This window comes from Calidris pugnax, unplaced genomic scaffold, assembly GCF_001431845.1.
Source record: "Calidris pugnax isolate Ruff unplaced genomic scaffold, ASM143184v1 scaffold335, whole genome shotgun sequence".
NCBI lineage: Eukaryota > Metazoa > Chordata > Aves > Charadriiformes > Scolopacidae > Calidris > Calidris pugnax.
In genome coordinates, this window is record NW_015091148.1 from 608,351 (window position 1) to 614,951 (window position 6,601).

Genomic DNA, 6,601 nt, shown 5'->3' on the forward strand with positions numbered 1-6,601 from the left:
GCACCTCCGGACGAGATAATTCTATTAATTATTCCTCCAAACCCTATTAAATGCCCGGTACCGGCCCCCTTTGCCTGCTACCGGCACCGAGGACAGGCCGTAGCATCCTCCCAACGCCACCCCCCACTCCTCGGCCCCAGCCCCCCCTTTATTTCTCTAGTTTTTCCCCTCTTTCCCCCTATATTTCCCTATTTACCCCCACTATTGCCCTATTTTTCCCCTCTTCCCCCTTTATTTCCCTATATCCCCCCACTAACTCCCCTTTAATTCCATATTTTTCCCCTTTCCCCCTTTATTTGCTTATTTTTCCCTCTATTCCCTGCTTTCTTGCTCTTGCCCTTCTATTCCTGTCTCTATTTCTCTTTTCCCCTCTATTCTCCCCTTCCCTTTTTCCTCACTGTTCCCCCCTTTACTTCTCTTTTTCCCCGTTCCCCTCTTTATTTCCATCTTTTTCCTCAGTTCCCTCCTTTATTCCCTCTATTCCCCCCTTTATTTCCCTCTTTCTCCCTGTTCCTCCCTTTATTTCCCTCTTTTTCCTGTTCCCCCTTTTATTTCCCTATCTTTTTCCTCCCCCAACTCCATAAAAAACACACATACACTTTGTATATTTTTTTTTTGCTTGTTTGTTTTTTTTTTTTCTCTTTATTTTTAAAAATGAAACAGTGGAGTAAAGCGGTTTGTGGCAAAAAAAAAAAAAAAAAAAAAAAAAAGAAGAAACAACCTCGCTGGAAGAGAAATGGAGCCCACGTCCATCCTTAATCCCAACTCCACATCCAAACCAACAAACTGGGGAAGAATACGGATTAGAAGAGGCAAGGAGGAGGGGGGGGGAAAGGCTAAAAGAAACAAAATCAGCTGAAAAGAGGAAAAACAACATCATTACAGGAAAGTACATATTTTCTTTTTTTCTGAGTAGCCTGAAATTGTATTGGGGCGGCTGCCGGGAGCAGCAGCACCCTTGGGTGCTCCCAGTGTTGGGGTGCAGAGTGATGCAACACCCCGAATTGGGTTCAGTCACCCCCCTCGTGCTGCCACCAACCCGCTGCCGCCGTCCTGCCCCCAAAAACCCACTGGAAAAAAGAAAAAAAAATAACCAACAAAACCAACCATCGACTGCCATTTCCCCCAGCAAAAAACGGGGTTCAGCCCCGCGGGGCCGGGGGAGGGAGGAGGCTGGAGGTGTAACTGCTGATGGAAGAAGTAAATCTCCGAGTTCAAAAGGCCAAAAAAAAAAAAAAAAAAAAAAAAGAAATGGAAGATTGAGCATTAAAAAAAAATCAGTCACAACCAAACACTTCGGACTGCTGAGGTCTGGAGCTTTTACAACTAATGACCACTTTCAAGTGAAAAAGAAAGCCCATAAATTCTATTTTTAAAGAACATTTTTCTTTGGAAAAAGAGAGTAATTTTTTTTTCTTACTTTTTTTTTTCCCCTAAACTACAGCATGTGGAGTTGCCACTACCTAGTTTTTAATCTATTGTCGCTAAGAGGTAGATAAACAAAAATGAATTGGTTATATATAAGGTCGTGCCCCCCTCCCCCCCCCCCCCCCCCAGTTTTTAATCTATTGTCGCTAAGAGGTAGATAAACAAAAATGAATTGGTTATATATAAGGTCGGGCCCCCCTCCCCCCCCCCCGGGTTTGATGTGAAGCTGAGGGACCCCCCGGGGGTTCACCCCCTCTGGAGTCACCCGAAAATTTGCCAGGTTCAATTCAGCCACAGGAGCCGCTGGAGGCGGCGGTGGCACTGGGGGGGGGTCACGGTTTAGGGCCAGATTTCCTCCTGAAGTCAAGGAATTTGATCCCGAGCTGAATCCAGATGCGCTTTGAATGAACCGACGCGATGAACTGCTGGGTAACGAACGCTCGCACCAATTACGGCCATTTTAAGGATTATTTTCTGCCCCCATTCCGGTCAATCCCATTGATCTCCCGGGATGATCTGCCAACAGCGAGGGGTGAGCCCAGTCCCTGCCTCCCGTCCCCGCCGAGGGCAGCTCTGCCAGGGCCGAGAGATCCGGGATCTCTCGGGATCAGCCCTTTCCCACCCCAAAACACCAGCAAACTCCCTCCAGCCAGACTTGGTGTTGCTTTGCAGAGACCATTTCCCAAACTGGTCCAAAAAAAAAAAAAAATAAAAATGGCTTCAGTTGTGTCGTACATCCCAATTCCTGGGGCTGAAGTTATTAATTTCTTATTTTTTTTTAAGCAAAAAAATCCCTTTCGGTGTTAGCTCGTGCTGATCCGCAGCACTCAAATACTTTCCACAGTTCATAACCCACCGCTCTGCTGCGCTGGTGAGGGTGGGCTGCTGCTGTGGTACGGCACAGCATCCCACTGTGGTCCAGAAGAACATCCCACCAAACCCTGGCAGAGCATCCCACTGTGGTCCAGAAGAACATCCCACCAAACCCTGGCAGAGCATCCCACTGTGGTCCAGAAGAACATCCCACCAAACCCTGGCAGAGCATCCCACTGTGGTCCAGCATAGGAACCCACCATAAGCTGGAAGAGCATCCCACCATGGTCAAGCAGAGCACCCAACCATAACCTGGCAGAGCATCCCGCTATGGTCCAGCATATGATCCCACCATGAGGTGGCAGAACATCCCACCATGGTCCAGCACAGGATCCCACCATACACTAGCAGAGAATCCCGCCATGGTCTGGCAGAACTTCTCACCATGGTCAAGTAGCACACCCAACCATAACCTGCCAGAGCATCCCGCTATGGTCCAGCACTGGATCCCACCATGGTCCAGCACAACAGCCCACCATACCCTGGCAGAGCATCCCACCACCACCGCGCCCCGCCGCTGCTCAGAGAGGTATTAATTCATCTTCAACAACAAAACCAAAAACCCTAGATAATTCTGTAACGTACAGTAAAGCAGCAGGGACCCAGCCCACACCCGAGTCAGCCCGGGGCTGACCTTCCACGGGGTCCATCTCAGTCCACCTCCCCCCTGGCACCCCTGGGAGCCTTCCTCACTGGCTCTCCTCTTCCTCCCACACCACGTGGCTCTCCCTAATCACGGGGAGGAAAGCTGGGACCCCAAAACCGCCTCCCCGACCGGGCAGGAGGGTCTCTGCTGAGCACAGGGGTGTCAGATCCTGCTGCAAGATGTGGCGAGGGACCCCCCCGTCCGTCCCTCGGGGCTCCCCGTCACCTCTGAGGTAGTTTGCACGTGTACGTTTGCAGCTCGCAGCACCTGCACGGTCTCCAAAAAAAAAAGAAAAAAAGAAAAAAAAAAGAAAAAGAAAAGAAAAAAAAAAATCATGATTGAAGAGCCTCTGGCTGGTTTCGCTCTGCTCTGGATCTCATCCACAATCACAAACGAGTTAAAAAAAAAAAAAAAAAAAAAAAAAATATTAAAAAAAATAATTTTCCCTTTACTGACACTAGCAAGGTCTCTTCTGTGTTGGACACTTGGGATGAGATCCCAGGCCAGGTTTCCCACAGTGTGCCCACCATGGAACAGGTCCAGCCTTGCCAGCACAGGGCTTCTCCAGGCTCGGGCAGGCCCTGCTGGCGCTGAGGTGCAGGAGTGGGGGGAAGCCATCGCTCCCCTCAGAGGAGGCCCCTCAAGAGAGGCACAGCCTTCACCCTCCCAAAGTGAGTGTATGCTGAAAGGGCCGTGCCCCCCCCCCCCCCCCCCCGGGTTTGATGTGAAGCTGAGGGACCCCCCGGGGGTTCACCCCCTCTGGAGTCACCCGAAAATTTGCCAGGTTCAATTCAGCCACAGGAGCCGCTGGAGGCGGCGGTGGCACTGGGGGGGGGTCACGGTTTAGGGCCAGATTTCCTCCTGAAGTCAAGGAATTTGATCCCGAGCTGAATCCAGATGCGCTTTGAATGAACCGACGCGATGAACTGCTGGGTAACGAACGCTCGCACCAATTACGGCCATTTTAAGGACTATTTTCTGCCCCCATTCCGGTCAATCCCATTGATCTCCCGGGATGATCTGCCAACAGCGAGGGGTGAGCCCAGTCCCTGCCTCCCGTCCCCGCCGAGGGCAGCTCTGCCAGGGCCGAGAGATCCGGGATCTCTCGGGATCAGCCCTTTCCCACCCCAAAACACCAGCAAACTCCCTCCAGCCAGACTTGGTGTTGCTTTGCAGAGACCATTTCCCAAACTGGTCCAAAAAAAAAAAAAAATAAAAATGGCTTCAGTTGTGTCGTACATCCCAATTCCTGGGGCTGAAGTTATTAATTTCTTATTTTTTTTTAAGCAAAAAAATCCCTTTCGGTGTTAGCTCGTGCTGATCCGCAGCACTCAAATACTTTCCACAGTTCATAACCCACCGCTCTGCTGCGCTGGTGAGGGTGGGCTGCTGCTGTGGTACGGCACAGCATCCCACTGTGGTCCAGAAGAACATCCCACCAAACCCTGGCAGAGCATCCCACTGTGGTCCAGAAGAACATCCCACCAAACCCTGGCAGAGCATCCCACTGTGGTCCAGAAGAACATCCCACCAAACCCTGGCAGAGCATCCCACTGTGGTCCAGCATAGGAACCCACCATAAGCTGGAAGAGCATCCCACCATGGTCAAGTAGAGCACCCAACCATAACCTGCCAGAGCATCCCGCTATGGTCCAGCATATGATCCCACCATGAGGTGGCAGAACATCCCACCATGGTCCAGCACAGGATCCCACCATACACTAGCAGAGAATCCCGCCATGGTCTGGCAGAACTTCTCACCATGGTCAAGTAGCACACCCAACCATAACCTGCCAGAGCATCCCGCTATGGTCCAGCACTGGATCCCACCATGGTCCAGCACAACAGCCCACCATACCCTGGCAGAGCATCCCACCACCACCGCGCCCCGCCGCTGCTCAGAGAGGTATTAATTCATCTTCAACAACAAAACCAAAAACCCTAGATAATTCTGTAACGTACAGTAAAGCAGCAGGGACCCAGCCCACACCCGAGTCAGCCCGGGGCTGACCTTCCACGGGGTCCATCTCAGTCCACCTCCCCCCTGGCACCCCTGGGAGCCTTCCTCACTGGCTCTCCTCTTCCTCCCACACCGCATGGCCCTCCCTAACCGCAGGGAGGAAAGCTGGGACCCCAAAACCGCCTCCCCGACCGGGCAGGAGGGTCTCTGCTGAGCACAGGGGTGTCAGATCCTGCTGCAAGATGTGGCGAGGGACCCCCCCGTCCGTCCCTCGGGGCTCCCCGTCACCTCTGAGGTAGTTTGCACGTGTACGTTTGCAGCTCGCAGCACCTGCACGGTCTCCAAAAAAAAAAGAAAAAAAGAAAAAAAAAAGAAAAAGAAAAGAAAAAAAAAAATCATGATTGAAGAGCCTCTGGCTGGTTTCGCTCTGCTCTGGATCTCATCCACAATCACAAACGAGTTAAAAAAAAAAAAAAAAAAAAAAAGAAATAAAATTTAAAAAAAATTTAAAAAAAAATCCCAACAACTAAAATAAGAAAGTTGATTCGATCGAATGGGGACGCGTCTCTCTCCTCCCCATGCACTGCCCATGTGGAGCCGCTGCCAGGCACCCCAAATTAATTAAACAATTATTGCTGAGCACCCGCTCCAAGGCCGCTGCCCGAACGCCGGGTCCCCAGCCCGTGGCCGCCCACCTCCCACGAGCAGACAGAAGCCTCCTGAGCTCGAGCACCGCTCCCTCCCGCTGCCCCGTCACCTTTCCCAGCTCCCAAAAGCAAATCCCACGCCAAATCCTTCCCTCTCCGGCCGGGATCAGGCTCCGGCACAACCCGAGCGGCCGCCGGGAGCCGGCGCGTTGGGAAGATGCTTAAATATTCCCCGTGCCCTCTCAGAACACGCGTTTCACAGGATCACACCCATTTCATCCAAACAAAACAAAAAGCTACAACGGAAAAAAAAAAAAAAAAAAAAAAAAATTAAAAACGACCGGGAAAAAAACAAACAAACCCAAAAAAACCCCAACCTCAGAACCCCCCCAAAAAAAACCCCAACACCTCGGTTACTAAATTCTCTGAAAACAAGAAAGTTCCAAAAATATCAAAAGCCTATGTTGTGTGGACCAGCAGGGGACGGGGAGGGAAGACCTACACCAATAAAAAGAAATTAAATTAAAGAAATGTCTTCAACTGTCTTATAGCAAGTCTGCGTTTCTGAGCTTTTTTTTTTTTTTTTATCCAGAGTCTAGAAAACACTCAAAAGAGTCGGAGCTAGAAATTAAAGAAGAATTATTTTTTTTCTCTGACTGATTAACTACCTGACTAACTTTTACTGCTTTTTTTCATTATTTTTTTTAATGTGCTAAAAAAAAAAATAAAAAGAAAAAGAAACCCAAAACCTAATGCCCAGAAAAGATAAAATGTAGCTTAGAGGCAGTTTCTTTTCATTATTTACAATGGATTTTCCTCTAGTTTTGACTCCGTCAAACCCCTCCGGCACGACCCGGCGTCGCTGCTGAGCCCAGGGATGCTCTCAGCAGCCGAGAAAGCGTTCCGAGCTTGGGAGAGAAGAAACATTAGCTGGGATTTTGGGATTATTATAATGATTTTTTTTCCTTTTCCTCTTTTTTTTTTTTTTTTTTCTCCAGCTGAATGGCAAAAGAAGACCCTCCTAGCATTAAAATGAGGCGAACCCCC